Genomic DNA, 26541 nt, shown 5'->3' on the forward strand with positions numbered 1-26541 from the left:
AATCCTAAACTAGGAAGGAGAGGTTACCAGCACATCACTTCCATCAGGCATCTTCAGCATGCCTGTCCCTATCTGCGTCCTTGGAAATGTCCATGATGAGTTCCTCAAACTTAAATCCAAAAATCGTTCCAGGCTCTGTCAAATGTATGGTTAATAAAGAAGTCCTTGGTTGTCGCTCCTCAGATTATGCACCCGACCCCTTTGGCCCCTCCCCCAGGTAGGAAGGGGGACCCATGTCTCATCTTCGTGCTGAACGAGGCCCAGGCTCCATGAGTAAAAGCCTGGCCACCAGGAACTCGCCATCATGTCCGATGTCCAAGCCTGACTCCAGAGTTAGGCCAAGGTGACCCGCGTCTGGGCGAGGGAACTCTAAAATACAATGTTCTTTCGCTTCATAAAGGGTCTTCAGGCTGCTCTTAGTCTGGTTCCTCACCTAGGACCTGTCTGCCTTGGGTGACCCTAACAGGGGCATCAAGCGCCAGACAGCATAGCTTCTAGGATCATTGGGACACTCAAACCCCTCCACCGCGATAAGGTGGCAGCCCAAGGAGAGGTCCACGATGAGTTCCTCTTTCTTAAATCCAATGGTTGTGCCAGGAAAATAAAATCCCTCTATCAAATGCGTGTTCAATAAAAAAATCCTAAACTAGGAAGGAGAGGTTACCAGCACATCACTTCCATCAGGCATCTTCAGCATGCCTGTCCCTATCTGCGTCCTTGTAAATGTCCACAATGAGATCCTCAAACTTAAATCCAACGATCGTACTTGGAAGATAAAATCCCTTTGAAAAATGCATGGTGATTTAAAAAATCCTAAACTAGGAAGGAGAGGTTACCAGCACATCACTTCCATCAGGCATCTTCAGCATGCCTGTCCCTATCTGCGTCCTTGAAAATGTCCATGATGAGTTCCTCAAACTTAAATCCAATGATCGTACTTGAAAGATAAAATCCCTTTGAAAAATGCATGGTGATTAAAAAATCCAAAACTAGGAAGGAGAGGTTACCAGCACATCACTTCCATCAGGCATCTTCAGCATGCCTGTCCCTATCTGCGTCCTTGTAAATGTCCATGATGAGTTCCTCAAACTTAAATCCAATGATCGTACTTGAAAGATAAAATCCTTTTGTCCTTGGAAATGTCCATGATGAGTTCCTCAAACTTAAATCCAACGATCGTACTTGAAAGATAAAATCCCTCACAAAAATGCATGGTGATTTAAAAAATCCTGAACTAGGAAGGAGAGGTTACCAGCACATCACTTCCATCAGGCATCTTCAGCATGCCTGTCCCTATCTGCGTCCTTGAAAATGTCCATGATGAGTTCCTCAAACTTAAATCCAATGATCGTACTTGAAAGATAAAATCCCTTTGAAAAATGCATGGTGATTAAAAAAATCCAAAACTAGGAAGGAGAGGTTACCAGCACATCACTTCCATCAGGCATCTTCAGCATGCCTGTCCCTATCTGCGTCCTTGTAAATGTCCATGATGAGTTCCTCAAACTTAAATCCAATGATCGTACTTGAAAGATAAAATCCTTTTGTCCTTGGAAATGTCCATGATGAGTTCCTCAAACTTAAATCCAACGATCGTACTTGAAAGATAAAATCCCTCACAAAAATGCATGGTGATTCAGAAAATCCTGATCTAGGAAGGAGAGGTTACCAGCACATCACTTCCATCAGGCATCTTCAGCATGCCTGTCCCTATCTGCATCCTTGCAAATATCCATGATGAGTTCCTCAAACTTAAATCCAACGATCGTACTTGAAAGATAAAATCCCTCACAAAAATGCATGGTGATTCAGAAAATCCTGAACTAGGAAGGAGAGGTTACCAGCACATCACTTCCTTCAGGCATCTTCAGCATGCCTGTCCCTATCTGCGTCCTTGTAAATGTCTATGATGAGTTCCTCAAACTTAAATCCAATGATCGTACTTGAAAGATAAAATCCTTTAGTCCTTGGAAATGTCCATGATGAGTTCCTCAAACTTAAATCCAACGATCGTACTTGAAAGATAAAATCCCTCACAAAAATGCATGGTGATTTAAAAAATCCTGAACTAGGAAGGAGAGGTTACCAGCACATCACTTCCATCAGGCATCTTCAGCATGCCTGTCCCTATCTGCGTCCTTGTAAATGTCTATGATGAGTTCCTCAAACTTAAATCCAATGATCGTACTTGAAAGATAAAATCCTTTTGTCCTTGGAAATGTCCATGATGAGTTCCTCAAACTTAAATCCAACGATCGTACTTGAAAGATAAAATCCCTCACAAAAATGCATGGTGATTTAAAAAATCCTGAACTAGGAAGGAGAGGTTACCAGCACATCACATCCATCAGGCATCTTCAGCATGCCTGTCCCTATCTGCGTCCTTGCAAATATCCATGATGAGTTCCTCAAACTTAAATCCAATGATCGTACTTGAAAGATAAAATCCCTTTGAAAAATGCATGGTGATTTAAAAAATCCTAAACTAGGAAGGAGAGGTTACCAGCACATCACTTCCATCAGGCATCTTCAGCATGCCTGTCCCTATCTGCGTCCTTGGAAATGTCCATGATGAGTTCCTCAAACTTAAATCCAAAAATCGTTCCAGGCTCTGTCAAATGTATGGTTAATAAAGAAGTCCTTGGTTGTCGCTCCTCAGATTATGCACCCGACCCCTTTGGCCCCTCCCCCAGGTAGGAAGGGGGACCCATGTCTCATCTTCGTGCTGAACGAGGCCCAGGCTCCATGAGTAAAAGCCTGGCCACCAGGAACTCGCCATCATGTCCGATGTCCAAGCCTGACTCCAGAGTTAGGCCAAGGTGACCCGCGTCTGGGCGAGGGAACTCTAAAATACAATGTTCTTTCGCTTCATAAAGGGTCTTCAGGCTGCTCTTAGTCTGGTTCCTCACCTAGGACCTGTCTGCCTTGGGTGACCCTAACAGGGGCATCAAGCGCCAGACAGCATAGCTTCTAGGATCATTGGGACACTCAAACCCCTCCACCGCGATAAGGTGGCAGCCCAAGGAGAGGTCCACGATGAGTTCCTCTTTCTTAAATCCAATGGTTGTGCCAGGAAAATAAAATCCCTCTATCAAATGCGTGTTCAATAAAAAAATCCTAAACTAGGAAGGAGAGGTTACCAGCACATCACTTCCATCAGGCATCTTCAGCATGCCTGTCCCTATCTGCGTCCTTGTAAATGTCCACAATGAGTTCCTCAAACTTAAATCCAACGATCGTACTTGGAAGATAAAATCCCTTTGAAAAATGCATGGTGATTTAAAAAATCCTAAACTAGGAAGGAGAGGTTACCAGCACATCACTTCCATCAGGCATCTTCAGCATGCCTGTCCCTATCTGCGTCCTTGAAAATGTCCATGATGAGTTCCTCAAACTTAAATCCAATGATTGTACTTGAAAGATAAAATCTCTTTGAAAAATGCATGGTGATTAAAAAAATCCAAAACTAGGAAGGAGAGGTTACCAGCACATCACTTCCATCAGGCATCTTCAGCATGCCTGTCCCTATCTGCGTCCTTGAAAATGTCCATGATGAGTTCCTCAAACTTAAATCCAATGATCGTACTTGAAAGATAAAATCTCTTTGAAAAATGCATGGTGATTAAAAAAATCCAAAACTAGGAAGGAGAGGTTACCAGCACATCACTCCCTTCAGGCATCTTCAGCATGCCTGTCCCTATCTGCGTCCTTGAAAATGTCCATGATGAGTTCCTCAAACTTAAATCCAATGATCGTACTTGAAAGATAAAATCCCTTTGAAAAATGCATGGTGATTAAAAAAATCCAAAACTAGGAAGGAGAGGTTACCAGCACATCACTTCCTTCAGGCATCTTCAGCATGCCTGTCCCTATCTGCGTCCTTGGAAATGTCCATGATGAGTTCCTCAAACTTAAATCCAACAATCGTACTTGAAAGATAAAATCCCTTTGAAAAATGCATGGTGATTTAAAAAATCCTGAACTAGGAAGGAGAGGTTACCAGCACATCACTTCCTTGAGGCATCTTCAGCATGCCTGTCCCTATCTGCGTCCTTGTAAATGTCCATGATGAGTTCCTCAAATTTAAATCCAACGATCGTACTTGAAAGATAAAATCCCTTTGAAAAATGCATGGTGATTAAAAAATCCTAAACTAGGAAGGAGAGGTTACCAGCACATCACTTCCATCAGGCATCTTCAGCATTCCTGTCCCTATCTGCGTCCTTGTAAATGTCCATGATGAGTTCCTCAAACTTAAATCCAATGATCGTACTTGAAAGATAAAATCCTTTTGTCCTTGGAAATGTCCATGATGAGTTCCTCAAACTTAAATCCAACGATCGTACTTGAAAGATAAAATCCCTCACAAAAATGCATGGTGATTTAAAAAATCCTGAACTAGGAAGGAGAGGTTACCAGCACATCACTTCCATCAGGCATCTTCAGCATGCCTGTCCCTATCTGCGTTCTTGTAAATGTCCATGATGAGTTCCTCAAACTTAAATCCAATGATCGTACTTGAAAGATAAAATCCTTTTGAAAAATGCATGGTGATTAAAAAAATCCTAAACTAGGAAGGAGAGGTTACCAGCACATCACTTCCTTCAGGCATCTTCAGCATGCCTGTCCCTATCTGCGTCCTTGTAAATGTCCATGATGAGTTCCTCAAACTTAAATCCAATGATCGTACTTGAAAGATAAAATCCCTTTGAAAAATGCATGGTGATTAAAAAAATCCAAAACTAGGAAGGAGAGGTTACCAGCACATCACTTCCATCAGGCATCTTCAGCATGCCTGTCCCTATCTGCGTCCTTGTAAATGTCCATGATGAGTTCCTCAAACTTAAATCCAATGATCGTACTTGAAAGATAAAATCCTTTTGAAAATGCATGGTGATTAAAAAATCCTAAACTAGGAAGGAGAGGTTACCAGCACATCACTTCCTTCAAGCATCTTCAGCATGCCTGTCCCTATCTGCGTCCTTGTAAATGTCCATGATGAGTTCCTCAAACTTAAATCCAATGATCGTACTTCAAAGATAAAATCCTTTTGTCCTTGGAAATGTCCATGATGAGTTCCTCAAACTTAAATCCAACGATCGTACTTGAAAGATAAAATCCCTCACAAAAATGCATGGTGATTCAGAAAATCCTGAACTAGGAAGGAGAGGTTACCAGCACATCACTTCCATCAGGCATCTTCAGCATGCCTGTCCCTATCTGCATCCTTGCAAATATCCATGATGAGTTCCTCAAACTTAAATCCAACGATCGTACTTGAAAGATAAATTCCCTCACAAAAATGCATGGTGATTCAGAAAATCCTGAACTAGGAAGGAGAGGTTACCAGCACATCACTTCCTTCAGGCATCTTCAGCATGCCTGTCCCTATCTGCGTCCTTGTAAATGTCTATGATGAGTTCCTCAAACTTAAATCCAATGATCGTACTTGAAAGATAAAATCCTTTTGTCCTTGGAAATGTCCATGATGAGTTCCTCAAACTTAAATCCAACGATCGTACTTGAAAGATAAAATCCCTCACAAAAATGCATGGTGATTTAAAAAATCCTGAACTAGGAAGGAGAGGTTACCAGCACATCACTTCCATCAGGCATCTTCAGCATGCCTGTCCCTATCTGCGTTCTTGTAAATGTCCATGATGAGTTCCTCAAACTTAAATCCAATGATCGTACTTGAAAGATAAAATCCTTTTGAAAAATGCATGGTGATTAAAAATATCCTAAACTAGGAAGGAGAGGTTACCAGCACATCACTTCCTTCAGGCATCTTCAGCATGCCTGTCCCTATCTGCGTCCTTGTAAATGTCCATGATGAGTTCCTCAAACTTAAATCCAATGATCGTACTTGAAAGATAAAATCCCTTTGAAAAATGCATGGTGATTAAAAAAATCCAAAACTAGGAAGGAGAGGTTACCAGCACATCACTTCCATCAGGCATCTTCAGCATGCCTGTCCCTATCTGCGTCCTTGTAAATGTCCATGATGAGTTCCTCAAACTTAAATCCAATGATCGTACTTGAAAGATAAAATCCTTTTGAAAAATGCATGGTGATTAAAAAAATCCTAAACTAGGAAGGAGAGGTTACCAGCACATCACTTCCTTCAAGCATCTTCAGCATGCCTGTCCCTATCTGCGTCCTTGTAAATGTCCATGATGAGTTCCTCAAACTTAAATCCAATGATCGTACTTGAAAGATAAAATCCTTTTGTCCTTGGAAATGTCCATGATGAGTTCCTCAAACTTAAATCCAACGATCGTACTTGAAAGATAAAATCCCTCACAAAAATGCATGGTGATTCAGAAAATCCTGAACTAGGAAGGAGAGGTTACCAGCACATCACTTCCATCAGGCATCTTCAGCATGCCTGTCCCTATCTGCATCCTTGCAAATATCCATGATGAGTTCCTCAAACTTAAATCCAACGATCGTACTTGAAAGATAAAATCCCTCACAAAAATGCATGGTGATTCAGAAAATCCTGAACTAGGAAGGAGAGGTTACCAGCACATCACTTCCTTCAGGCATCTTCAGCATGCCTGTCCCTATCTGCGTCCTTGGAAATGTCCATGATGAGTTCCTCAAACTTAAATCCAAAAATCGTTCCAGGCTCTGTCAAATGTATGGTTAATAAAGAAGTCCTTGGTTGTCGCTCCTCAGATTATGCACCCGACCCCTTTGGCCCCTCCCCCAGGTAGGAAGGGGGACCCATGTCTCATCTTCGTGCTGAACGAGGCCCAGGCTCCATGAGTAAAAGCCTGGCCACCAGGAACTCGCCATCATGTCCGATGTCCAAGCCTGACTCCAGAGTTAGGCCAAGGTGACCCGCGTCTGGGCGAGGGAACTCTAAAATACAATGTTCTTTCGCTTCATAAAGGGTCTTCAGGCTGCTCTTAGTCTGGTTCCTCACCTAGGACCTGTCTGCCTTGGGTGACCCTAACAGGGGCATCAAGCGCCAGACAGCATAGCTTCTAGGATCATTGGGACACTCAAACCCCTCCACCGCGATAAGGTGGCAGCCCAAGGAGAGGTCCACGATGAGTTCCTCTTTCTTAAATCCAATGGTTGTGCCAGGAAAATAAAATCCCTCTATCAAATGCGTGTTCAATAAAAAAATCCTAAACTAGGAAGGAGAGGTTACCAGCACATCACTTCCATCAGGCATCTTCAGCATGCCTGTCCCTATCTGCGTCCTTGTAAATGTCCACAATGAGATCCTCAAACTTAAATCCAACGATCGTACTTGGAAGATAAAATCCCTTTGAAAAATGCATGGTGATTTAAAAAATCCTAAACTAGGAAGGAGAGGTTACCAGCACATCACTTCCATCAGGCATCTTCAGCATGCCTGTCCCTATCTGCGTCCTTGAAAATGTCCATGATGAGTTCCTCAAACTTAAATCCAATGATTGTACTTGAAAGATAAAATCTCTTTGAAAAATGCATGGTGATTAAAAAAATCCAAAACTAGGAAGGAGAGGTTACCAGCACATCACTTCCTTCAGGCATCTTCAGCATGCCTGTCCCTATCTGCGTCCTTGTAAATGTCCATGATGAGTTCCTCAAACTTAAATCCAATGATCGTACTTGAAAGATAAAATCCCTTTGAAAAATGCATGGTGATTAAAAAAATCCAAAACTAGGAAGGAGAGGTTACCAGCACATCACTTCCATCAGGCATCTTCAGCATGCCTGTCCCTATCTGCGTCCTTGTAAATGTCCATGATGAGTTCCTCAAACTTAAATCCAATGATCGTACTTGAAAGATAAAATCCTTTTGTCCTTGGAAATGTCCATGATGAGTTCCTCAAACTTAAATCCAACGATCGTACTTGAAAGATAAAATCCCTCACAAAAATGCATGGTGATTCAGAAAATCCTGATCTAGGAAGGAGAGGTTACCAGCACATCACTTCCATCAGGCATCTTCAGCATGCCTGTCCCTATCTGCATCCTTGCAAATATCCATGATGAGTTCCTCAAACTTAAATCCAACGATCGTACTTGAAAGATAAAATCCCTCACAAAAATGCATGGTGATTCAGAAAATCCTGAACTAGGAAGGAGAGGTTACCAGCACATCACTTCCTTCAGGCATCTTCAGCATGCCTGTCCCTATCTGCGTCCTTGTAAATGTCTATGATGAGTTCCTCAAACTTAAATCCAATGATCGTACTTGAAAGATAAAATCCTTTAGTCCTTGGAAATGTCCATGATGAGTTCCTCAAACTTAAATCCAACGATCGTACTTGAAAGATAAAATCCCTCACAAAAATGCATGGTGATTTAAAAAATCCTGAACTAGGAAGGAGAGGTTACCAGCACATCACTTCCATCAGGCATCTTCAGCATGCCTGTCCCTATCTGCGTCCTTGTAAATGTCTATGATGAGTTCCTCAAACTTAAATCCAATGATCGTACTTGAAAGATAAAATCCTTTTGTCCTTGGAAATGTCCATGATGAGTTCCTCAAACTTAAATCCAACGATCGTACTTGAAAGATAAAATCCCTCACAAAAATGCATGGTGATTTAAAAAATCCTGAACTAGGAAGGAGAGGTTACCAGCACATCACATCCATCAGGCATCTTCAGCATGCCTGTCCCTATCTGCGTCCTTGCAAATATCCATGATGAGTTCCTCAAACTTAAATCCAATGATCGTACTTGAAAGATAAAATCCCTTTGAAAAATGCATGGTGATTTAAAAAATCCTAAACTAGGAAGGAGAGGTTACCAGCACATCACTTCCATCAGGCATCTTCAGCATGCCTGTCCCTATCTGCGTCCTTGGAAATGTCCATGATGAGTTCCTCAAACTTAAATCCAAAAATCGTTCCAGGCTCTGTCAAATGTATGGTTAATAAAGAAGTCCTTGGTTGTCGCTCCTCAGATTATGCACCCGACCCCTTTGGCCCCTCCCCCAGGTAGGAAGGGGGACCCATGTCTCATCTTCGTGCTGAACGAGGCCCAGGCTCCATGAGTAAAAGCCTGGCCACCAGGAACTCGCCATCATGTCCGATGTCCAAGCCTGACTCCAGAGTTAGGCCAAGGTGACCCGCGTCTGGGCGAGGGAACTCTAAAATACAATGTTCTTTCGCTTCATAAAGGGTCTTCAGGCTGCTCTTAGTCTGGTTCCTCACCTAGGACCTGTCTGCCTTGGGTGACCCTAACAGGGGCATCAAGCGCCAGACAGCATAGCTTCTAGGATCATTGGGACACTCAAACCCCTCCACCGCGATAAGGTGGCAGCCCAAGGAGAGGTCCACGATGAGTTCCTCTTTCTTAAATCCAATGGTTGTGCCAGGAAATAAAATCCCTCTATCAAATGCGTGTTCAATAAAAAAATCCTAAACTAGGAAGGAGAGGTTACCAGCACATCACTTCCATCAGGCATCTTCAGCATGCCTGTCCCTATCTGCGTCCTTGTAAATGTCCACAATGAGTTCCTCAAACTTAAATCCAACGATCGTACTTGGAAGATAAAATCCCTTTGAAAAATGCATGGTGATTTAAAAAATCCTAAACTAGGAAGGAGAGGTTACCAGCACATCACTTCCATCAGGCATCTTCAGCATGCCTGTCCCTATCTGCGTCCTTGAAAATGTCCATGATGAGTTCCTCAAACTTAAATCCAATGATTGTACTTGAAAGATAAAATCTCTTTGAAAAATGCATGGTGATTAAAAAAATCCAAAACTAGGAAGGAGAGGTTACCAGCACATCACTTCCTTCAGGCATCTTCAGCATGCCTGTCCCTATCTGCGTCCTTGGAAATGTCCATGATGAGTTCCTCAAACTTAAATCCAACAATCGTACTTGAAAGATAAAATCCCTTTGAAAAATGCATGGTGATTTAAAAAATCCTGAACTAGGAAGGAGAGGTTACCAGCACATCACTTCCTTCAGGCATCTTCAGCATGCCTGTCCCTATCTGCGTCCTTGGAAATGTCCATGATGAGTTCCTCAAACTTAAATCCAAAAATCGTGCCAGGCTCTGTCAAATGTATGGTTAATAAAAAATCCTTGGTTGTCGCTCCTCAGATTATGCACCCGACCCCTTTGGCCCCTCCCCCAGGTAGGAAGGGGGACCCATGTCTCATCTTCGTGCTGAACCAGGCCCAGGCTCCATGAGTAAAAGCCTGGCCACCAGGAACTCGCCATCATGTCCGATGTCCAAAGCCTGACTCCAGAGTTAGGCCAAGGTGACCCGCGTCTGGGCGAGGGAACTCTAAAATACAATGTTCTTTCGCTTCATAAAGGGTCTTCAGGCTGCTCTTAGTCTGGTTCCTCACCTAGGACCTGTCTGCCTTGGGTGACCCTAACAGGGGCATCAAGCGCCAGACAGCATAGCTTCTAGGATCATTGGGACACTCAAACCCCTCCACCGCGATAAGGTGGCAGCCCAAGGAGAGGTCCACGATGAGTTCCTCTTTCTTAAATCCAATGGTTGTGCCAGGAAAATAAAATCCCTCTATCAAATGCGTGTTCAATAAAAAAATCCTAAACTAGGAAGGAGAGGTTACCAGCACATCACTTCCATCAGGCATCTTCAGCATGCCTGTTCCTATCTGCGTCCTTGTAAATGTCCACAATGAGTTCCTCAAACTTAAATCCAACGATCGTACTTGGAAGATAAAATCCCTTTGAAAAATGCATGGTGATTTAAAAAAATCCTAAACTAGGAAGGAGAGGTTACCAGCACATCACTTCCTTCAGGCATCTTCAGCATGCCTGTCCCTATCTGCGTCCTTGTAAATGTCTATGATGAGTTCCTCAAACTTAAATCCAATGATCGTACTTGAAAGATAAAATCCTTTTGTCCTTGGAAATGTCCATGATGAGTTCCTCAAACTTAAATCCAACGATCGTACTTGAAAGATAAAATCCCTCACAAAAATGCATGGTGATTTAAAAAATCCTGAACTAGGAAGGAGAGGTTACCAGCACATCACTTCCATCAGGCATCTTCAGCATGCCTGTCCCTATCTGCGTCCTTGCAAATATCCATGATGAGTTCCTCAAACTTAAATCCAATGATCGTACTTGAAAGATAAAATCCCTTTGAAAAATGCATGGTGATTTAAAAAATCCTAAACTAGGAAGGAGAGGTTACCAGCACATCACTTCCATCAGGCATCTTCAGCATGCCTGTCCCTATCTGCGTCCTTGGAAATGTCCATGATGAGTTCCTCAAACTTAAATCCAAAAATCGTTCCAGGCTCTGTCAAATGTATGGTTAATAAAGAAGTCCTTGGTTGTCGCTCCTCAGATTATGCACCCGACCCTTTGGCCCCTCCCCCAGGTAGGAAGGGGACCCATGTCTCATCTTCGTGCTGAACGAGGCCCAGGCTCCATGAGTAAAAGCCTGGCCACCAGGAACTCGCCATCATGTCCGATGTCCAAGCCTGACTCCAGAGTTAGGCCAAGGTGACCCGCGTCTGGGCGAGGGAACTCTAAAATACAATGTTCTTTCGCTTCATAAAGGGTCTTCAGGCTGCTCTTAGTCTGGTTCCTCACCTAGGACCTGTCTGCCTTGGGTGACCCTAACAGGGGCATCAAGCGCCAGACAGCATAGCTTCTAGGATCATTGGGACACTCAAACCCCTCCACCGCGATAAGGTGGCAGCCCAAGGAGAGGTCCACGATGAGTTCCTCTTTCTTAAATCCAATGGTTGTGCCAGGAAAATAAAATCCCTCTATCAAATGCGTGTTCAATAAAAAAATCCTAAACTAGGAAGGAGAGGTTACCAGCACATCACTTCCATCAGGCATCTTCAGCATGCCTGTCCCTATCTGCGTCCTTGTAAATGTCCACAATGAGTTCCTCAAACTTAAATCCAACGATCGTACTTGGAAGATAAAATCCCTTTGAAAAATGCATGGTGATTTAAAAAATCCTAAACTAGGAAGGAGAGGTTACCAGCACATCACTTCCATCAGGCATCTTCAGCATGCCTGTCCCTATCTGCGTCCTTGAAAATGTCCATGATGAGTTCCTCAAACTTAAATCCAATGATTGTACTTGAAAGATAAAATCTCTTTGGAAAATGCATGGTGATTAAAAAAATCCAAAACTAGGAAGGAGAGGTTACCAGCACATCACTCCCTTCAGGCATCTTCAGCATGCCTGTCCCTATCTGCGTCCTTGAAAATGTCCATGATTAGTTCCTCAAACTTAAATCCAATGATCGTACTTGAAAGATAAAATCCTTTTGAAAAATGCATGGTGATTTAAAAAATCCTAAACTAGGAAGGAGAGGTTACCAGCACATCACTTCCATCAGGCATCTTCAGCATGCCTGTCCCTATCTGCGTCCTTGGAAATGTCCATGATGAGTTCCTCAAACTTAAATCCAACAATCGTACTTGAAAGATAAAATCCCTTTGAAAAATGCATGGTGATTAAAAAAATCCTAAACTAGGAAGGAGAGGTTACCAGCACATCACTTCCATCAGGCATCTTCAGCATGCCTGTCCCTATCTGCGTCCTTGGAAATGTCCATGATGAGTTCCTCAAACTTAAATCCAAAAATCGTGCCAGGCTCTGTCAAATGTATGGTTAATAAAAATCCTTGGTTGTCGCTCCTCAGATTATGCACCCGACCCCTTTGGCCCCTCCCCCAGGTAGGAAGGGGGACCCATGTCTCATCTTCGTGCTGAACCAGGCCCAGGCTCCATGAGTAAAAGCCTGGCCACCAGGAACTCGCCATCATGTCCGATGTCCAAAGCCTGACTCCAGAGTTAGGCCAAGGTGACCCGCGTCTGGGCGAGGGAACTCTAAAATACAATGTTCTTTCGCTTCATAAAGGGTCTTCAGGCTGCTCTTAGTCTGGTTCCTCACCTAGGACCTGTCTGCCTTGGGTGACCCTAACAGGGGCATCAAGCGCCAGACAGCATAGCTTCTAGGATCATTGGGACACTCAAACCCCTCCACCGCGATAAGGTGGCAGCCCAAGGAGAGGTCCACGATGAGTTCCTCTTTCTTAAATCCAATGGTTGTGCCAGGAAAATAAAATCCCTCTATCAAATGCGTGTTCAATAAAAAAATCCTAAACTAGGAAGGAGAGGTTACCAGCACATCACTTCCATCAGGCATCTTCAGCATGCCTGTTCCTATCTGCGTCCTTGTAAATGTCCACAATGAGTTCCTAAACTTAAATCCAACGATCGTACTTGGAAGATAAAATCCCTTTGAAAAATGCATGGTGATTTAAAAAATCCTAAACTAGGAAGGAGAGGTTACCAGCACATCACTTCCTTCAGGCATCTTCAGCATGCCTGTCCCTATCTGCGTCCTTGTAAATGTCTATGATGAGTTCCTCAAACTTAAATCCAATGATCGTACTTGAAAGATAAAATCCTTTTGTCCTTGGAAATGTCCATGATGAGTTCCTCAAACTTAAATCCAACGATCGTACTTGAAAGATAAAATCCCTCACAAAAATGCATGGTGATTTAAAAAATCCTGAACTAGGAAGGAGAGGTTACCAGCACATCACTTCCATCAGGCATCTTCAGCATGCCTGTCCCTATCTGCGTCCTTGCAAATATCCATGATGAGTTCCTCAAACTTAAATCCAATGATCGTACTTGAAAGATAAAATCCCTTTGAAAAATGCATGGTGATTTAAAAAATCCTAAACTAGGAAGGAGAGGTTACCAGCACATCACTTCCATCAGGCATCTTCAGCATGCCTGTCCCTATCTGCGTCCTTGGAAATGTCCATGATGAGTTCCTCAAACTTAAATCCAAAAATCGTTCCAGGCTCTGTCAAATGTATGGTTAATAAAGAAGTCCTTGGTTGTCGCTCCTCAGATTATGCACCCGACCCCTTTGGCCCCTCCCCCAGGTAGGAAGGGGGACCCATGTCTCATCTTCGTGCTGAACGAGGCCCAGGCTCCATGAGTAAAAGCCTGGCCACCAGGAACTCGCCATCATGTCCGATGTCCAAGCCTGACTCCAGAGTTAGGCCAAGGTGACCCGCGTCTGGGCGAGGGAACTCTAAAATACAATGTTCTTTCGCTTCATAAAGGGTCTTCAGGCTGCTCTTAGTCTGGTTCCTCACCTAGGACCTGTCTGCCTTGGGTGACCCTAACAGGGCATCAAGCGCCAGACAGCATAGCTTCTAGGATCATTGGGACACTCAAACCCCTCCACCGCGATAAGGTGGCAGCCCAAGGAGAGGTCCACGATGAGTTCCTCTTTCTTAAATCCAATGGTTGTGCCAGGAAAATAAAATCCCTCTATCAAATGCGTGTTCAATAAAAAAATCCTAAACTAGGAAGGAGAGGTTACCAGCACATCACTTCCATCAGGCATCTTCAGCATGCCTGTTCCTATCTGCGTCCTTGTAAATGTCCACAATGAGTTCCTCAAACTTAAATCCAACGATCGTACTTGGAAGATAAAATCCCTTTGAAAAATGCATGGTGATTTAAAAAATCCTAAACTAGGAAGGAGAGGTTACCAGCACATCACTTCCTTCAGGCATCTTCAGCATGCCTGTCCCTATCTGCGTCCTTGTAAATGTCTATGATGAGTTCCTCAAACTTAAATCCAATGATCGTACTTGAAAGATAAAATCCTTTTGTCCTTGGAAATGTCCATGATGAGTTCCTCAAACTTAAATCCAACGATCGTACTTGAAAGATAAAATCCCTCACAAAAATGCATGGTGATTTAAAAAATCCTGAACTAGGAAGGAGAGGTTACCAGCACATCACTTCCATCAGGCATCTTCAGCATGCCTGTCCCTATCTGCGTCCTTGCAAATATCCATGATGAGTTCCTCAAACTTAAATCCAATGATCGTACTTGAAAGATAAAATCCCTTTGAAAAATGCATGGTGATTAAAAAAAATCCTAAACTAGGAAGGAGAGGTTACCAGCACATCACTTCCATCAGGCATCTTCAGCATGCCTGTCCCTATCTGCGTCCTTGAAAATGTCCATGATGAGTTCCTCAAACTTAAATCCAACGATCGTACTTGAAAGATAAAATCCCTCACAAAAATGCATGGTGATTTAAAAAATCCTAAACTAGGAAGGAGAGGTTACCAGCACATCACTTCCATCAGGCATCTTCAGCATTCCTGTCCCTATCTGCGTCCTTGTAAATGTCCATGATGAGTTCCTCAAACTTAAATCCAATGATCGTACTTGAAAGATAAAATCCTTTTGTCCTTGGAAATGTCCATGATGAGTTCCTCAAACTTAAATCCAATGATCGTACTTGAAAGATAAAATCCCTCTGAAAAATGCATGGTGATTTAAAAAATCCTAAACTAGGAAGGAGAGGTTACCAGCACATCACTTCCATCAGGCATCTTCAGCATGCCTGTCCCTATCTGCGTCCTTGGAAATGTCCATGATGAGTTCCTCAAACTTAAATCCAACAATCGTACTTGAAAGATAAAATCCCTTTGAAAAATGCATGGTGATTTAAAAAATCCTAAACTAGGAAGGAGAGGTTACCAGCACATCACTTCCATCAGGCATCTTCAGCATGCTTGTCCCTATCTGCGTCCTTGGAAATGTCCATGATGAGTTCCTCAAACTTAAATCCAACAATCGTACTTGAAAGATAAAATCCCTTTGAAAAATGCATGGTGATTAAAAAAATCCTAAACTAGGAAGGAGAGGTTACCAGCACATCACTTCCATCAGGCATCTTCAGCATGCTTGTCCCTATCTGCGTCCTTGGAAATGTCCATGCTGAGTTCCTCAAACTTAAATCCAATGATCGTACTTGAAAGATAAAATCCCTTTGAAAAATGCATGGTGATTAAAAAAAATCCTAAACTAGGAAGGAGAGGTTACCAGCACATCACTTCCATCAGGCATCTTCAGCATGCCTGTCCCTATCTGCGTCCTTGAAAATGTCCATGATGAGTTCCTCAAACTTAAATCCAACGATCGTACTTGAAAGATAAAATCCCTCACAACAATGCATGGTGATTTAAAAAATCCTAAACTAGGAAGGAGAGGTTACCAGCACATCACTTCCATCAGGCATCTTCAGCATTCCTGTCCCTATCTGCGTCCTTGTAAATGTCCATGATGAGTTCCTCAAACTTAAATCCAATGATCGTACTTGAAAGATAAAATCCTTTTGTCCTTGGAAATGTCCATGATGAGTTCCTCAAACTTAAATCCAATGATCGTACTTGAAAGATAAAATCCCTTTGAAAAATGCATGGTGATTTAAAAAATCCTAAACTAGGAAGGAGAGGTTACCAGCACATAACTTCCATCAGGCATCTTCAGCATGCCTGTCCCTATCTGCGTCCTTGGAAATGTCCATGATGAGTTCCTCAAACTTAAATCCAACAATCGTACTTGAAAGATAAAATCCCTTTGAAAAATGCATGGTGATTAAAAAAATCCTAAACTAGGAAGGAGAAGTTACCAGCACATCACTTCCATCAGGCATCTTCAGCATGCTTGTCCCTATCTGCGTCCTTGGAAATGTCCATGCTGAGTTCCTCAAACTTAAATCCAATGATCGTACTTGAAAGATAAAATCCCTTTGAAAAATGCATGGTGATTAAAAAAAATCCTAAACTAGGAAGGAGAGGTTACCAGCACATCACTTCCATCAGGCATCTTCAGCATGCCTGTCCCTATCTGCGTCCTTGAAAATGTCCATGATGAGTTCCTCAAACTTAAATCCAACGATCGTACTTGAAAGATAAAATCCCTCACAAAAATGCATGGTGATTTAAAAAATCCTAAACTAGGAAGGAGAGGTTACCAGCACATCACTTCCATCAGGCATCTTCAGCATTCCTGTCCCTATCTGCGTCCTTGTAAATGTCCATGATGAGTTCCTCAAACTTTAATCCAATGATCGTACTTGAAAGATAAAATCCTTTTGTCCTTGGAAATGTCCATGATGAGTTCCTCAAACTTAAATCCAATGATCGTACTTGAAAGATAAAATCCCTTTGAAAAATGCATGGTGATTTAAAAAATCCTAAACTAGGAAGGAGAGGTTACCAGCACATCACTTCCATCAGGCATCTTCAGCATGCCTGTCCCTATCTGCGTCCTTGGAAATGTCCATGATGAGTTCCTCAAACTTAAATCCAAAAATCGTGCCAGGCTCTGTCAAATGTATGGTTAATTAAAAATCCTTGGTTGTCGCTCCTCAGATTATGCACCCGACCCCTTTGGCCCCTCCCCCAGGTAGGAAGGGGGACCCATGTCTCATCTTCGTGCTGAACCAGGCCCAGGCTCCATGAGTAAAAGCCTGGCCACCAGGAACTCGCCATCATGCCCGATGTCCAAGCCTGACTCCAGAGTTAGGCCAAGGTGACCCGCGTCTGGGCGAGGGAACTCTAAAATACAATGTTATTTCGCTTCATAAAGGGTCTTCAGGCTGCTCTTAGTCTGGTTCCTCACCTAGGACCTGTCTGCCTTGGGTGACCCTAACAGGGGCATCAAGCGCCAGACAGCATAGCTCCTAGGATCATTGGGACACTCAAACCCCTCCACCGCGATAAGGTGGCAGCCCAAGGAGAGGTCCACGATGAGTTCCTCTTTCTTAAATCCAATGGTTGTTCCAGGAAAATAAAATCCCTCTATCAAATGCGTGTTCAATAAAAAAATCCTAAACTAGGAAGGAGAGGTTACCAGCACATCACTTCCATCAGTCATCTTCAGCATGCCTGTCCCTATCTGCGTCCTTGTAAATGTCCACAATGAGTTCCTCAAACTTAAATCCAACGATCGTACTTGGAAGATAAAATCCCTTTGAAAAATGCATGGTGATTTAAAAAATCCTAAACTAGGAAGGAGAGGTTACCAGCACATCACTTCCTTGAGGCATCTTCAGCATGCCTGTCCCTATCTGCGTCCTTGAAAATGTCCATGATGAGTTCCTCAAACTTAAATCCAATGATCGTACTTGAAAGATAAAATCTCTTTGAAAAATGCATGGTGATTAAAAAAATCCAAAACTAGGAAGGAGAGTTTACCAGCACATCACTCCCTTCAGGCATCTTCAGCATGCCTGTCCCTATCTGCGTCCTTGAAAATGTCCATGATGAGTTCCTCAAACTTAAATCCAACAATCGTACTTGAAAGATAAAATCCCTTTGAAAAATGCATGGTGATTAAAAAAATCCTAAACTAGGAAGGAGAGGTTACCAGCACATCACTTCCATCAGGCATCTTCAGCATGCTTGTCCCTATCTGCGTCCTTGGAAATGTCCATGATGAGTTCCTCAAACTTAAATCCAATGATCGTACTTGAAAGATAAAATCCCTCACAAAAATGCATGGTGATTTAAAAAATCCTAAACTAGGAAGGAGAGGTTACCAGCACATCACTTCCATCAGGCATCTTCAGCATTCCTGTCCCTATCTGCGTCCTTGTAAATGTCCATGATGAGTTCCTCAAACTTAAATCCAATGATCGTACTTGAAAGATAAAATCCTTTTGTCCTTGGAAATGTCCATGATGAGTTCCTCAAACTTAAATCCAATGATCGTACTTGAAAGATAAAATCCCTTTGAAAATGCATGGTGATTTAAAAAATCCTAAACTAGGAAGGAGAGGTTACCAGCACATCACTTCCATCAGGCATCTTCAGCATGCCTGTCCCTATCTGCGTCCTTGGAAATGTCCATGATGAGTTCCTCAAACTTAAATCCAACAATCGTACTTGAAAGATAAAATCCCTTTGAAAAATGCATGGTGATTTAAAAAATCCTAAACTAGGAAGGAGAGGTTACCAGCACATCACTTCCATCAGGCATCTTCAGCATGCCTGTCCCTATCTGCGTCCTTGAAAATGTCCATGATGAGTTCCTCAAACTTAAATCCAATGATCGTACTTGAAAGATAAAATCCCTTTGAAAAATGCATGGTGATTAAAAAAATCCAAAACTAGGAAGGAGAGGTTACCAGCACATCACTTCCTTCAGGCATCTTCAGCATGCCTGTCCCTATCTGCGTCCTTGTAAATGTCCATGATGAGTTCCTCAAACTTAAATCCAATGATCGTACTTGAAAGATAAAATCCCTTTGAAAAATGCATGGTGATTAAAAAAATCCTATACTAGGAAGGAGAGGTTACCAGCACATCACTTCCATCAGGCATCTTCAGCATGCCTGTCCCTATCTGCGTCCTTGAAAATGTCCATGATGAGTTCCTCAAACTTAAATCCAACGATCGTACTTGAAAGATAAAATCCCTCACAAAAATGCATGGTGATTAAAAAAATCCTGAACTAGGAAGGAGAGGTTACCAGCACATCACTTCCTTGAGGCATCTTCAGCATCCCTGTCCCTATCTGCGTCCTTGTAAATGTCCATGATGAGTTCCTCAAACTTAAATCCAATGATCGTACTTGAAAGATAAAATCCCTTTGAAAAATGCATGGTGATTTAAAAAATCCTAAACTAGGAAGGAGAGGTTACCAGCACATCACTTCCATCAGGCATCTTCAGCATGCCTGTCCCTATCTGCGTCCTTGGAAATGTCCATGATGAGTTCCTCAAACTTAAATCCAAAAATCGTGCCAGGCTCTGTCAAATGTATGGTTAATAAAAAATCCTTGGTTGTCGCTCCTCAGATTATGCACCCGACCCCTTTGGCCCCTCCCCCAGGTAGGAAGGGGGACCCATGTCTCATCTTCGTGCTGAACCAGGCCCAGGCTCCATGAGTAAAAGCCTGGCCACCAGGAACTCGCCATCATGCCCGATGTCCAAGCCTGACTCCAGAGTTAGGCCAAGGTGACCCGCGTCTGGGCGAGGGAACTCTAAAATACAATGTTATTTCGCTTCATAAAGGGTCTTCAGGCTGCTCTTAGTCTGGTTCCTCACCTAGGACCTGTCTGCCTTGGGTGACCCTAACAGGGGCATCAAGCGCCAGACAGCATAGCTTCTAGGATCATTGGGACACTCAAACCCCTCCACCGCGATAAGGTGGCAGCCCAAGGAGAGGTCCACGATGAGTTCCTCTTTCTTAAATCCAATGGTTGTTCCAGGAAAATAAAATCCCTCTATCAAATGCGTGTTCAATAAAAAAATCCTAAACTAGGAAGGAGAGGTTACCAGCACATCACTTCCATCAGTCATCTTCAGCATGCCTGTCCCTATCTGCGTCCTTGTAAATGTCCACAATGAGTTCCTCAAACTTAAATCCAACGATCGTACTTGGAAGATAAAATCCCTTTGAAAAATGCATGGTGATTTAAAAAATCCTAAACTAGGAAGGAGAGGTTACCAGCACATCACTTCCTTCAGGCATCTTCAGCATGCCTGTCCCTATCTGCGTCCTTGAAAATGTCCATGATGAGTTCCTCAAACTTAAATCCAATGATCGTACTTGAAAGATAAAATCTCTTTGAAAAATGCATGGTGATTAAAAAAATCCAAAACTAGGAAGGAGAGTTTACCAGCACATCACTCCCTTCAGGCATCTTCAGCATGCCTGTCCCTATCTGCGTCCTTGAAAATGTCCATGATGAGTTCCTCAAACTTAAATCCAACAATCGTACTTGAAAGATAAAATCCCTTTGAAAAATGCATGGTGATTAAAAAAATCCTAAACTAGGAAGGAGAGGTTACCAGCACATCACTTCCATCAGGCATCTTCAGCATGCTTGTCCCTATCTGCGTCCTTGGAAATGTCCATGATGAGTTCCTCAAACTTAAATCCAATGATCGTACTTGAAAGATAAAATCCCTTTGAAAAATGCATGGTGATTAAAAAAAATCCTAAACTAGGAAGGAGAGGTTACCAGCACATCACTTCCATCAGGCATCTTCAGCATGCCTGTCCCTATCTGCGTCCTTGAAAATGTCCATGATGAGTTCCTCAAACTTAAATCCAACGATCGTACTTGAAAGATAAAATCCCTCACAAAAATGCATGGTGATTTAAAAAATCCTAAACTAGGAAGGAGAGGTTACCAGCACATCACTTCCATCAGGCATCTTCAGCATTCCTGTCCCTATCTGCGTCCTTGTAAATGTCCATGATGAGTTCCTCAAACTTAAATCCAATGATCGTACTTGAAAGATAAAATCCTTTTGTCCTTGGAAATGTCCATGATGAGTTCCTCAAACTTAAATCCAATGATCGTACTTGAAAGATAAAATCCCTTTGAAAAATGCATGGTGATTTAAAAAATCCTAAACTAGGAAGGAGAGGTTACCAGCACATCACTTCCATCAGGCATCTTCAGCATGCCTGTCCCTATCTGCGTCCTTGAAAATGTCCATGATGACTTCCTCAAACTTAAATCCAACGATCGTACTTGAAAGATAAAATCCCTCACAAAAATGCATGGTGATTAAAAAAATCCTGAACTAGGAAGGAGAGGTTACCAGCACATCACTTCCTTGAGGCATCTTCAGCATCCCTGTCCCTATCTGCGTCCTTGTAAATGTCCATGATGAGTTCCTCAAACTTAAATCCAATGATCGTACTTGAAAGATAAAATCCCTTTGAAAAATGCATGGTGATTAAAAAAAATCCAAAACTAGGAAGGAGAGTTTACCAGCACATCACTCCCTTCAGGCATCTTCAGCATGCCTGTCCCTATCTGCGTCCTTGAAAATGTCCATGATGAGTTCCTCAAACTTAAATCCAACAATCGTACTTGAAAGATAAAATCCCTTTGAAAAATGCATGGTGATTAAAAAAATCCTAAACTAGGAAGGAGAGGTTACCAGCACATCACTTCCATCAGGCATCTTCAGCATGCTTGTCCCTATCTGCGTCCTTGGAAATGTCCATGATGAGTTCCTCAAACTTAAATCCAATGATCGTACTTGAAAGATAAAATCCCTTTGAAAAATGCATGGTGATTAAAAAAATCCTAAACTAGGAAGGAGAGGTTACCAGCACATCACTTCCATCAGGCATCTTCAGCATGCCTGTCCCTATCTGCGTCCTTGAAAATGTCCATGATGAGTTCCTCAAACTTAAATCCAACGATCGTACTTGAAAGATAAATTCCCTCACAAAAATGCATGGTGATTTAAAAAATCCTAAACTAGGAAGGAGAGGTTACCAGCACATCACTTCCATCAGGCATCTTCAGCATTCCTGTCCCTATCTGCGTCCTTGTAAATGTCCATGATGAGTTCCTCAAACTTAAATCCAATGATCGTACTTGAAAGATAAATCCTTTTGTCCTTGGAAATGTCCATGATGAGTTCCTCAAACTTAAATCCAATGATCGTACTTGAAAGATAAAATCCCTTTGAAAAATGCATGGTGATTTAAAAATCCTAAACTAGGAAGGAGAGGTTACCAGCACATCACTTCCATCAGGCATCTTCAGCATGCCTGTCCCTATCTGCGTCCTTGAAAATGTCCATGATGACTTCCTCAAACTTAAATCCAACGATCGTACTTGAAAGATAAAATCCCTCACAAAAATGCATGGTGATTAAAAAAATCCTGAACTAGGAAGGAGAGGTTACCAGCACATCACTTCCTTGAGGCATCTTCAGCATCCCTGTCCCTATCTGCGTCCTTGTAAATGTCCATGATGAGTTCCTCAAACTTAAATCCAATGATCGTACTTGAAAGATAAAATCCCTTTGAAAAATGCATGGTGATTTAAAAAATCCTAAACTAGGAAGGAGAGGTTACCAGCACATCACTTCCATCAGGCATCTTCAGCATGCCTGTCCCTATCTGCGTCCTTGAAAATGTCCATGATGAGTTCCTCAAACTTAAATCCAACGATCGTACTTGAAAGATAAAATCCCTCACAAAAATGCATGGTGATTAAAAAAATCCTGAACTAGGAAGGAGAGGTTACCAGCACATCACTTCCTTGAGGCATCTTCAGCATCCCTGTCCCTATCTGCGTCCTTGTAAATGTCCATGATGAGTTCCTCAAACTTAAATCCAATGATCGTACTTGAAAGATAAAATCCCTTTGAAAAATGCATGGTGATTTAAAAAATCCTAAACTAGGAAGGAGAGGTTACCAGCACATCACTTCCATCAGGCATCTTCAGCATGCCTGTCCCTATCTGCGTCCTTGGAAATGTCCATGATGAGTTCCTCAAACTTAAATCCAAAAATCGTGCCAGGCTCTGTCAAATGTATGGTTAATAAAAAATCCTTGGTTGTCGCTCCTCAGATTATGCACCCGACCCCTTTGGCCCCTCCCCCAGGTAGGAAGGGGGACCCATGTCTCATCTTCGTGCTGAACCAGGCCCAGGCTCCATGAGTAAAAGCCTGGCCACCAGGAACTCGCCATCATGCCCGATGTCCAAGCCTGACTCCAGAGTTAGGCCAAGGTGACCCGCGTCTGGGCGAGGGAACTCTAAAATACAATGTTCTTTCGCTTCATAAAGGGTCTTCAGGCTGCTCTTAGTCTGGTTCCTCACCTAGGACCTGTCTGCCTTGGGTGACCCTAACAGGGGCATCAAGCGCCAGACAGCATAGCTTCTAGGATCATTGGGACACTCAAACCCCTCCACCGCGATAAGGTGGCAGCCCAAGGAGAGGTCCACGATGAGTTCCTCTTTCTTAAATCCAATGGTTGTGCCAGGAAAATAAAATCCCTCTATCAAATGCGTGTTCAATAAAAAAATCCTAAACTAGGAAGGAGAGGTTACCAGCACATCACTTCCATCAGTCATCTTCAGCATGCCTGTCCCTATCTGCGTCCTTGTAAATGTCCACAATGAGTTCCTCAAACTTAAATCCAACGATCGTACTTGGAAGATAAAATCCCTTTGAAAAATGCATGGTGATTTAAAAAATCCTAAACTAGGAAGGAGAGGTTACCAGCACATCACTTCCTTCAGGCATCTTCAGCATGCCTGTCCCTATCTGCGTCCTTGAAAATGTCCATGATGAGTTCCTCAAACTTAAATCCAATGATCGTACTTGAAAGATAAAATCTCTTTGAAAAATGCATGGTGATTAAAAAATCCAAAACTAGGAAGGAGAGGTTACCAGCACATCACTCCCTTCAGGCATCTTCAGCATGCCTGTCCCTATCTGCGTCCTTGAAAATGTCCATGATGAGTTCCTCAAACTTAAATCCAACAATCGTACTTGAAAGATAAAATCCCTTTGAAAAATGCATGGTGATTAAAAAAATCCTAAACTAGGAAGGAGAGGTTACCAGCACATAACTTCCATCAGGCATCTTCAGCATGCTTGTCCCTATCTGCGTCCTTGGAAATGTCCATGATGAGTTCCTCAAACTTACATCCCATGATGGTACTTGAAAGATAAAATCCCTTTGAAAAATGCATGGTGATTAAAAAAATCCTAAACTAGGAAGGAGAGGTTACCAGCACATCACTTCCATCAGGCATCTTCAGCATGCCTGTCCCTATCTGCGTCCTTGAAAATGTCCATGATGAGTTCCTCAAACTTAAATCCAACGATCGTACTTGAAAGATAAAATCCCTCACAAAAATGCATGGTGATTTAAAAAATCCTAAACTAGGAAGGAGAGGTTACCAGCACATCACTTCCATCAGGCATCTTCAGCATTCCTGTCCCTATCTGCGTCCTTGTAAATGTCCATGATGAGTTCCTCAAACTTAAATCCAATGATCGTACTTGAAAGATAAAATCCTTTTGTCCTTGGAAATGTCCATGATGAGTTCCTCAAACTTAAATCCAATGATCGTACTTGAAAGATAAAATCCCTTTGAAAATGCATGGTGATTTAAAAAATCCTAAACTAGGAAGGAGAGGTTACCAGCACATCACTTCCATCAGGCATCTTCAGCATGCCTGTCCCTATCTGCGTCCTTGAAAATGTCCATGATGACTTCCTCAAACTTAAATCCAACGATCGTACTTGAAAGATAAAATCCCTCACAAAAATGCATGGTGATTAAAAAAATCCTGAACTAGGAAGGAGAGGTTACCAGCACATCACTTCCTTGAGGCATCTTCAGCATCCCTGTCCCTATCTGCGTCCTTGTAAATGTCCATGATGAGTTCCTCAAACTTAAATCCAATGATCGTACTTGAAAGATAAAATCCCTTTGAAAAATGCATGGTGATTTAAAAAATCCTAAACTAGGAAGGAGAGGTTACCAGCACATCACTTCCATCAGGCATCTTCAGCATGCCTGTCCCTATCTGCGTCCTTGAAAATGTCCATGATGACTTCCTCAAACTTAAATCCAACGATCGTACTTGAAAGATAAAATCCCTCACAAAAATGCATGGTGATTAAAAAAATCCTGAACTAGGAAGGAGAGGTTACCAGCACATCACTTCCTTGAGGCATCTTCAGCATCCCTGTCCCTATCTGCGTCCTTGTAAATGTCCATGATGAGTTCCTCAAACTTAAATCCAATGATCGTACTTGAAAGATAAAATCCCTTTGAAAAATGCATGGTGATTTAAAAAATCCTAAACTAGGAAGGAGAGGTTACCAGCACATCACTTCCATCAGGCATCTTCAGCATGCCTGTCCCTATCTGCGTCCTTGGAAATGTCCATGATGAGTTCCACAAACTTAAATCCAAAATCGTGCCAGGCTCTGTCAAATGTATGGTTAATAAAAAATCCTTGGTTGTCGCTCCTCAGATTATGCACCCGACCCCTTTGGCCCCTCCCCCAGGTAGGAAGGGGGACCCATGTCTCATCTTCGTGCTGAACCAGGCCCAGGCTCCATGAGTAAAAGCCTGGCCACCAGGAACTCGCCATCATGCCCGATGTCCAAGCCTGACTCCAGAGTTAGGCCAAGGTGACCCGCGTCTGGGCGAGGGAACTCTAAAATACAATGTTCTTTCGCTTCATAAAGGGTCTTCAGGCTGCTCTTAGTCTGGTTCCTCACCTAGGACCTGTCTGCCTTGGGTGACCCTAACAGGGGCATCAAGCGCCAGACAGCATAGCTTCTAGGATCATTGGGACACTCAAACCCCTCCACCGCGATAAGGTGGCAGCCCAAGGAGAGGTCCACGATGAGTTCCTCTTTCTTAAATCCAATGGTTGTGCCAGGAAAATAAAATCCCTCTATCAAATGCGTGTTCAATAAAAAAATCCTAAACTAGGAAGGAGAGGTTACCAGCACATCACTTCCATCAGTCATCTTCAGCATGCCTGTCCCTATCTGCGTCCTTGTAAATGTCCACAATGAGTTCCTCAAACTTAAATCCAACGATCGTACTTGGAAGATAAAATCCCTTTGAAAAATGCATGGTGATTTAAAAAATCCTAAACTAGGAAGGAGAGGTTACCAGCACATCACTTCCTTCAGGCATCTTCAGCATGCCTGTCCCTATCTGCGTCCTTGAAAATGTCCATGATGAGTTCCTCAAACTTAAATCCAATGATCGTACTTGAAAGATAAAATCTCTTTGAAAAATGCATGGTGATTAAAAAAATCCAAAACTAGGAAGGAGAGGTTACCAGCACATCACTCCCTTCAGGCATCTTCAGCATGCCTGTCCCTATCTGCGTCCTTGAAAATGTCCATGATGAGTTCCTCAAACTTAAATCCAACAATCGTACTTGAAAGATAAAATCCCTTTGAAAAATGCATGGTGATTAAAAAAATCCT

The sequence above is a fragment of the Poecilia reticulata genome, chromosome 2 (genome assembly GCF_904066995.2).
Source record: "Poecilia reticulata chromosome 2, P_reticulata-male-v2, whole genome shotgun sequence".
NCBI classification, from domain to species: Eukaryota; Metazoa; Chordata; class Actinopteri; order Cyprinodontiformes; family Poeciliidae; genus Poecilia; species Poecilia reticulata.